Below are 8,349 nucleotides of genomic sequence, written 5' to 3'. Positions count from 1 at the left end.
AGCAGGGGAGGGGCAGAGAGAGAGGGAGACACAGAATCCTAAGCAGGCTCCAGGCTCTGAGCTGTTGGCCCACAGCCCAATGTGGGGCTCGAACTCATGAACTGTGAGACCATGACCTGAGCCGAAGTCAGATGCTTAACCGACTGAGCCACCCAGGTGCCCCTCTTTTTGATATTAGAATGAAATCGAAGACTGTTTCCAACTTGAGAGAGGGAGATGGTCTTGGGTAGACGGGGAGAGATAGCCCTATAGTACCTTACGTCTTTTTTTTTTTTTATGTTTATTTATTTATTTTGGGAGAGAGAGAGAGAGTATGCACACGCACTTGGGGGAGGGGCAGAGAGAGGGAGGAAAAGAATCCCAAGCAGGCTCTGAGCTGTCAGCTCAGGGCCCAATGTGGGGCTTGAACTCATGGACTATGAGATCATGACCTGAGCCAAAAGAGCCGGGTGCTTAACTGACTGAGCCAGGCGCCCCTGTAGTACCTTGTGTCTTACAGAAAGCAGACAGAAGACCCTAAAGAAAATCAGGCGACAGGACCAAAGGAAATAAGACCATAGGGTCCTTCCCTTGTCTCTTTCTGTGACCCGCCATTCTCCCTGAGTGTCTGTTGGGAAGGGGCTCCGGGTGGTATGGGATAAGCGGGTTGAAGGGAGAGCAGTGGCTGTTCCCTGGGCCTCGGACTCCCCTCTATGAAATGGGGTGACAGCCAGACCCCACCCTAGGGCCCCTCTCGGAAGAGGTACCACACCAGGAGGGGAGCAAGAGGAGAGGCGTGGGTTGGGATGTACTTTATCACAGGCATATGGATGAATGCGTGTCCAGGCTGCAGGGCCATCTGCCACGTGCCCAGGGAGCACTCACAGTGGCTCTCTTGATGGGCACGGCAGCTTCCAGTCTATCCAGAGCTATTGGTGGACATGAACCTCATGCAGGGAGGCATTCATTCACCTTTTAAGCTCTCAGGCCGAGCTGCAAATGCCTCCGGCCCTCTAGCCGCTAGGAGTCCTGGGTCCCTCGAGGCACCTCTCCCTCCTGGTGGCATTGCACGCTGATGACCCAGCCAGAGCATGGACCCCTGTTTCCAGGTTGACCCGGAGAGTACTACCTCTGCCACCACACAGGATGACTCGACCCACTTTAAGGGCACAGGTCTCCAATTCGCAACCCGATGTGGCAGAAAGAGCTGTGGGCTGGAAGGCAGGGACCTGGTGCAAGCCCAGCCCTGAGCCTCAGTTTGCCTTCCTATAAAATGAGATCATTGGATTTGATGCTCTCCAAATTCCCTTTGGACCCCAACACTGTAGGATATTCGTCCATATGAAGTGACGCTCACGGTGGTATTTAAGATACCATTACTGGAGCGTGCAGGGGGGAAGGCCTGAGAGCTTTCTGCTCCCTTCCCCCACAGGATACATGAGCTGGCCTTGCCTTTCTTTTGAATATGTGCTTGCCCGTGTGGCTTTGGGAGAGAGGAAACGGTGCGAGCTGGAATTGCCCTGGCTGGGTCTCCTAGCCTTCCCCTTGGTCAGCAGAGAGCGTCTCTCAGACCTCCCCTCCCCTCCCCTCCCCACTGGCTCCTTTCAGCTCCTTTACCCCCTCCCCACCCCCACCCCTGCCATCAAAGGTGCCATCTCCTCTTCTGATCAGCTTCCTGCATAAGTTGTGACTCCTCTGTTCCATGTGGTTTCAGTGTTGGACAGGACATATGGGGGCATGGGGGGGGCTTCAGATCCTGAAGATGGAAGGGAGGGAAAGGGGCCCTCACAGAGGGCTTCTTTCTGATAGAGTAGGAGGAGTGTGGAGTCCCTGAAAAGTAAGTCAGATGTTGACATGGAAGAGAAATCTCTCATAAGCATATTTTCAGCTGGACCACCTTATTATGATCAAAGCAGGCCGTCTTCCCACCCTCAGGCTATAGTACAAAAGATTTCTATCATCCCAGTTTTGGGAGGCACCAGGCTTTAGGAAAGATGCCTGAAGAAAATCCCTCCTGCCATGTTGGCCAAATGTGATGGGGGAGGGGAGGGGAAAGGAGGACACTGGCATGTGCAAAGTCCCTGGGGCAGAAGGAATCATGACAGACTCAGGAAACTTCATGGAGGCCGATGTAGCACAGAGAACAAAGAGCAGAGGGAGAGAGGTGAGGTCAGGGTCCACATCATGAAGGTGCCAAAGGGGGCTGACCTGTATTTTGGTGGCTAGGAGGCAAAAGCTGATGTGGGTCTTGGCGGGGGTCGGGGGGTGGGGGGTGGGCTTTCAGCTTTGGGAAGATTTGAGGGGAGGCCACCATCTTCTGAGTCGGATTCCTTCCAACCCCTCTGCTCTGTCCCCTCCAGTGCTCTCTTGGGCTTCTTTCTCTTTATCTTGGGACCCAAAGCAAGGGTCTGGCTCACTAAGCAGTCCGGGAGCCCTCCTAGGGACTGTCAGGCTCAAGGTGGTTTCACAGACCCTGAGTCCTCAGTTAAAGGTATGTGGCCAGTAGTTGCAGACTGCGCGCGGCATAGATCGGGGGTGTCTGACACGGTTGTGGTTGTGCTCACGCCCCTCACGCTCACACCCTCACACATGTGGCCTGGGAGGCGGGGGACAGAAGTGATCTGGGAGGAAAGCTGATTCTACTGCAGGGTTGGCACCCAGAGGTGGGTGGAATCCAGGGATGGAGGTGTCCTCTGCAGGAGCAAGGGAGCTCCCTGTCCCAGGAGGGGTGCAGAAAGCCAGGAGGTTGTCAGAGGAGCTTCAAAGGGGTGTGGGACCACTCCCCCCACCCCAGTGCCTCCTGCTGAGCGCCTCCTCGGGGAACCAGCTCATCTCTCTGTCCCTCCAGCGCTCCTGGTTCCTTCTCTTCCTCATCTCTGCCCCTGCGACTGGGGCAAAGTCCTTCACCTCTCTTCTCTTAACCTCAGTTTGCTCATCTGTAAAATGGGGCCGTGCTTGCATTTCCATCTTAGGGTTATTTTGAGGATTAGAGAAATTCCTAGATAGTGTTTGGCACCGTGTGAGAAAGTCAAAGGCTCCGTTAATAAGACCACTTGTTGCTGTTACTCCCTTCCCCCTCGCCTCATGCCGGAGAGCACCGCCACAGGAGCCAGGCCGGCTGGGTTCCGTCTTCTCCTCCTGCACAGCGACCACCTCCTCTTTCCCACCTTGTCACCGCCTCCTTAGCGTCGCAGGAGACCGGGAGGGTTGGACTCATCCCGGGGTCCTCCTGCAGCGCTCCGACNGCTCGGGCACCGCGGATCCACGTGATTTCCCGGCAGCGGCCTCCGGCTCCCGGCACTGGCCCGCAGCTCTCCGCGCTGTAGCTTTCAGTTTCGTGCGCAGCGCGCAGGGGCAGGAGCGCAGGGGGCCGGAGCGCAGCCGGTGAGTAGAGAGCGCGTCCGGGGGCCGCGGGGCAGTCCCGGCGAGCGGCGCGGGGACGCGGGGNAGAGGAAGGGGAGTGGGGGTCCCCTCCCTCCCCCAGCCCCCGGGCTGAGGGACGGGGCACGCGGCTGCGCTCGCCTGTCCCCCACCCTCCCAACGCCCTTATCGCCTCCTGGAACTTTAACTTTTAATTGCTTTTTAAAGAATTAAAGAACTGGGAGATGACTGGGGGTTGGGCGAAATACATCAAGGGGATTAAGAGGTACGAACTTAGTTTGGATACCCAGATTGAGTAAGTCCTAGAGATCGTCTGTACAGCATACAGCCTATAGCGCACACACACACACACACACACACACACACACACACACACAACTAGAGGGCAGGAGGAAACTTTTGGAGGTGATGGGTGGGTTTATGACACAGACTGTGGTGATGGCTTCACAGATGTATACTTACTTGTAACCTCATCAGGTTGTATACGTTACATATACACAGCTTTTTGTATGTCAGTCATACTTCAATAAAGTGCTTTGCAGATAAGCGGTGCAGACTTTCGGTTATAAAATAAATAATTCACGCAGATGAAAAGTGCAGCAGAGGAAGTAGAGGCAATGTTCTCCTTGGTGCTGTATATACGTGTCCGGAATTGTCGAATCTGTGTGTCTACACCTGAAACTAATATAACGAATGCCACCTGTGCTTCAATTACAATTTTATTAAAAAGCTACAGAAGTCATGCTGCTCATTATGCACAATTCAGTCTTTTCAGCCTAAAAATGGTTTTTGTTACGGACAGTGCCGCACTGATAGAGTAGAAGGAATAGAGTTAGGCTGAGCCAGGGGAGAAGCCCCACGTAATGACCACACCAACGTTCTGCGGCCCAGGTTCCTCTCACCTCATTATTTATCTTTTTATTTTACAGAGAAAGAGTGAGAAAGAAGGGAAGGGGGTGGTGAGAGAGAGAGAGGGAGGGAGAGAAACTTAAGCAGGCTCCCTGCTGAGCATGGGGTTCCACCCGAGACCCTGAGATCATTATGACCTAAGCTGAAACCAAGAGTTACTTGCTCAACCGAAGACAGAACCACCCAGGCGCCCCTACCACACCTCATTTTGAAACAAATTTCAAACAGACATCACAACATTTCAACCGAAATATCTGAGAATGTACTAAAAAGATAAGGAATCTTTAAAAAAAATAATAATAACCACACCATCTGAAGACTGTGAGCACTTTCACAGTAATTTCTTAGTGTCAGATTTCCAGACTATTTCCAACGAACCTTTTAACCCCATAGTAAGTGAAGGCATGGGTGCGTTTTGTTACCTGCTTTTTTTTTTTGCATTTTATGTGGTTTATAGACATTTTTCTCACTCAGGCGGTCAGGACCTGGAGTCTGCCAAGGTGGCCATTTGGGGAGGTATGGGAGAGGTCTTCACCTTCAGCATGCTTTGCATCCGTTTTATAAGTTGGGGATCCTCATGTTTCCTTTTTAAACAGTTGGGGGTTTGCAGACTTAAAAAACAGAAAGGGCACCTGGGTGGCTCAGTCGGTTAAGCTTCTGACTTCGCTCAGGTCCTGGTCTCACAGCTTGTGAGTTCGAACTCACTTGGTTCGAGCTCCCTGTCGAATTCTGTTCTGACTGGAGCCTGCTTCAGATTCTGCATCTCCCTCTCTCTCTCTGCCCCTCCTCCACTTGTGCGTGCTCTCTCTCTCTCAAAAATAAATAAATGAACATTAAAAAAACACCCAGTTTGAAAATCAGCACTTCTAATCTCCCAAACCTGGGGGTGGAGGGACATGGGGTGTACCCCACGCCTGTACCCAGAGCTTCATCCCTCCAAATTGCTTTTCCTTCTCTCCAGGTAGCAGTAAGCCCAGAAAAGCACTCGGCCGGGTCTCCTACTGGAGAACACAGAAGGAGGGGAGGCTGATTATTTTGGGGTGTATCGAGGCTCCTCTCCCACATGCTCTCCTCAAACGTGGCTGGACTCTAGTGCCAACTGGCCATGGATCATGGCCACCTGCCTTGTCTCCATAGCACGGCACACAGTGTGGCCCTTGGAGCGAGAGGCAGGCAGACCAGGGCTCCCAGCACCTTGTATTTGCGGGGTGACTGTGAACGGACGTCTCTCAGAAGCTCAGTTTCTTATCTGTGAAATGGGGATGATAATATGTCCTTCAGAGAGTGCTTCATGGTTAGTTGAGATGAGATCTGTCCCGGTCGCATGGTCAAACCTCACAGCACCACACAAGCAAGCGAACAGCCATGGGTCCTTGATGAAGGCGGACAAGCAGAGGGAAAGTTCTCTGCAACTGTTTCATAATAATAATAATAATAATAATAAAGTTGCAGAGGGGATTGATGTTTGCAGGGCCAGGTCAGTCTCTCTGTACCGCAACCCACATACCCCCTCCCCGCTGGGAAAAATTCCACAAAACTTGTTACTATGTCTTTTCCCATTTGTTGTGGGTTGAACTGTGTCCCTGGAAAAGATATGTTGAAGTCCTAACCCCCAGGATTTCTGAATGTGTGTTTGAAAATAAGGTCATCTAGCAGATGTGCTTGGTTAAGATGAGGGTCATACCAGGGGTGCCCGGGTGGCTCAATCATTTAAGCGTCCGACTTTGGCTCAGGTCATGATCTCGTGGTTCGTGAGTTCGAGCCCCATGTCGGGCTGTGTGCTGACAGCTCAGAGCCTGGAGCCTGCTTCGGGTTCTGTGTCTCCCTCTCTGTCTGCCCCTCCCCTGCTCATGCTCTGTCTCTCTCTTGTTTCTCGATAATAAATAAATGTTAAAAAATTAAACATAAAAAAGATGAGGTCATATCAGAGTAAGTGGGCCTTTAACTCACTTGGACTGGTGTCCCTGTAAGAGAAGAGGTCAGCACACAGTGAGATAACAGCCATGTGACAACAAGACGCAGAAATCAGAATGATGGATTTGAAAGGCAAGGAGCCGCAAGCATCGCCGGCAACCACCAGACGCCAGAAAAGGCAAGGAAGGACTTTCCCCTGGAGGGTACTTTGTTACGACTCTAACCAAGCTAGGAACTGAAATCACCATCCCAGAACCTCTCTTCCCCCTTCCAGGCAGAGTTGGACTAAGGATGAAACAAATTAATACAAGTGCCAATATGTTGTAAAAACTTTTTAAAAAAATGTTTGTTTATTTTTTAGAGAGAGAGTGCAAGTGGGAGAGAGGCAGAAAGAGGAGGGAACAGAGGATCCTAAACGGGCTCTGTGAGAGAGCCCGATGGGGGGCTCAAACTCATGAACTTCGAGATCACCACCTGAGCCAAGGTCAGACACTCAACTAACTGAGCCACACCCAGGCGCCCTGTAAAAACTTTTGGTAGGTGCCCTGAGGACATAAACTACTGGTGTCCTTTGCCAGGTCTATTTTTGAGTGTTGGCTGGTAGTCCACAGGTCTACCTTGGCTGAAATCTAGTCTGCAAAGAAAACATCCAGGTGATCTGCCAAGAAAAAAGAATTGAAAGATTGATCACTTTGGCTGTTGGTATAGGTTTTCTAGAAAGGGAAGATTTTTGGTCCCTCTGGTCACTCTGGAGAACATGTCTCTCCCACACGGTGTACTTAAAACCATTGCAGAAGCGGTGAGGCAGGCAAGCACTTGGTAATATGTGGGACCCGTTACCTGTAAAATAGGCATGGTTGTGTAACCTGCATGCCATCTGGGGGGTTCCTGGGTCCTTGAAAGCTGGGTAAAGTTGGCATGGACCGCTGTTCCATTCCTTTGGGAAGCCCTAAGTGTTCTTTAGCTCTCCGTGAATCGGGAGGGTGGAGATGGGTATGAGCTTAGTTCTGGCCATCTCTGTCCCCAGTCTCTTCTTCTGCCCTGTGGACATTCTCTCTCCCTAGTTGACCAGGGCATGAAAGCAGTCATTTTCTCCTGGGGTAGGGAGATGAGAGGCCTGGGGAAATGTGAGTTCACCCATTTATCCTGTTTCAAGCCTGACTCTCTGCAATGGGACTCCTGCTCCATCCTTTGGGTCACTCCAGAGCCTTCTCATCAATTCTCAGACGTGGGAGTCTTCCCCGGAAAGGTTTTACACAGTCCTTCTCACTGAGATGCCTCTGACATGTGGCAAAGGAGAGCTTTGAAGAGCCTCGAGAGAACACTGACTTGACCTCAGATGGTCGCTGTTTTCCCTCTGGTTACTTGCAGTCGTTTTTCTACGTGTGTATATTCATATTTTTAAATAGACTCATATGTAAAAACCAAAATGGGATTATACTTTTTAAATTTTTTTATGAGAGAGAGAGAAAAAAAGCACAAGTGGGGAAGAGGGACAGAGGGGGAGAGAGAGACAGACAGAGAATCCCAAGCAGGGTCCATGCTCAGTGAGGAGCCTGATGCAGGGCTCGATCCCATGGCCCCGGGATCATGACCTGAGCCGAAATCAAGAGTCAGATGCTCAACCAAGTGAGCCACCCAGATGCCCCTGGAATTACACTTTCTGAACTAAAACGGAATTATATATTACAGGAAAAGTACATCCTATCTCATTTTTTAAATTATTTCATTTTTATAGTAGCTAATACATTCATATAAAGTAAAATAATATAAAACATACAAATAGGTATATAATGAAAAATAAGTCTCCCTCCCATCTCTGTCTCCCAGCCAGCTGATTACCCTTCCTGAAGGCAGCCAATGTTATCAGGTTCTTATGTCTCCTTCCACTTCAGGTGGGCCTTCACAAATACACACATACACACACACACACAATATTGTATATATACAAATATATGTATATATTTTCCCCCTTATCACAAATGGTGATATACTCTAGATAGTGTTTTTTATCTTTTTTTGTTTTTTTGGGTTTTTAAAAAATGTTTTATTTACTTTTGAGAGAGACAGAGCGCAAGCAGGGAAAGGGCTGAAAGAGAGGGAGACGGAGGGTCCAAAGCGGGCTCTGTGCTGATGGCAGCGACCCCAGTGCAGGGCTCAAACTCA

At 50.5% G+C, this 8,349-nt stretch overlaps 1 protein-coding gene across 1 annotated transcript in view; it reads left to right on the top strand.

Annotated features, from left to right (window-relative positions):
* Positions 1-3,308: 3,308 nt before the first annotated feature.
* NLRC5 (NLR family CARD domain containing 5) overlaps positions 3,309-8,349 on the top strand; it is an 85,017-nt gene continuing 79,976 nt past the window's right edge. Inside the window, exon 1 of the mRNA XM_077751264.1 lies at positions 3,309-3,363. The gene's annotated coding sequence lies outside the window, so the exon portion shown is untranslated. The remainder of the gene's footprint in view (positions 3,364-8,349) is intronic.

The sequence above is a fragment of the Crocuta crocuta genome, unplaced genomic scaffold, assembly GCF_008692635.1.
Source record: "Crocuta crocuta isolate KB4526 unplaced genomic scaffold, BGI_CrCroc_1.0 scaffold124, whole genome shotgun sequence".
NCBI lineage: Eukaryota > Metazoa > Chordata > Mammalia > Carnivora > Hyaenidae > Crocuta > Crocuta crocuta.
This window is presented reverse-complemented; position numbering and strand designations above follow the sequence as displayed.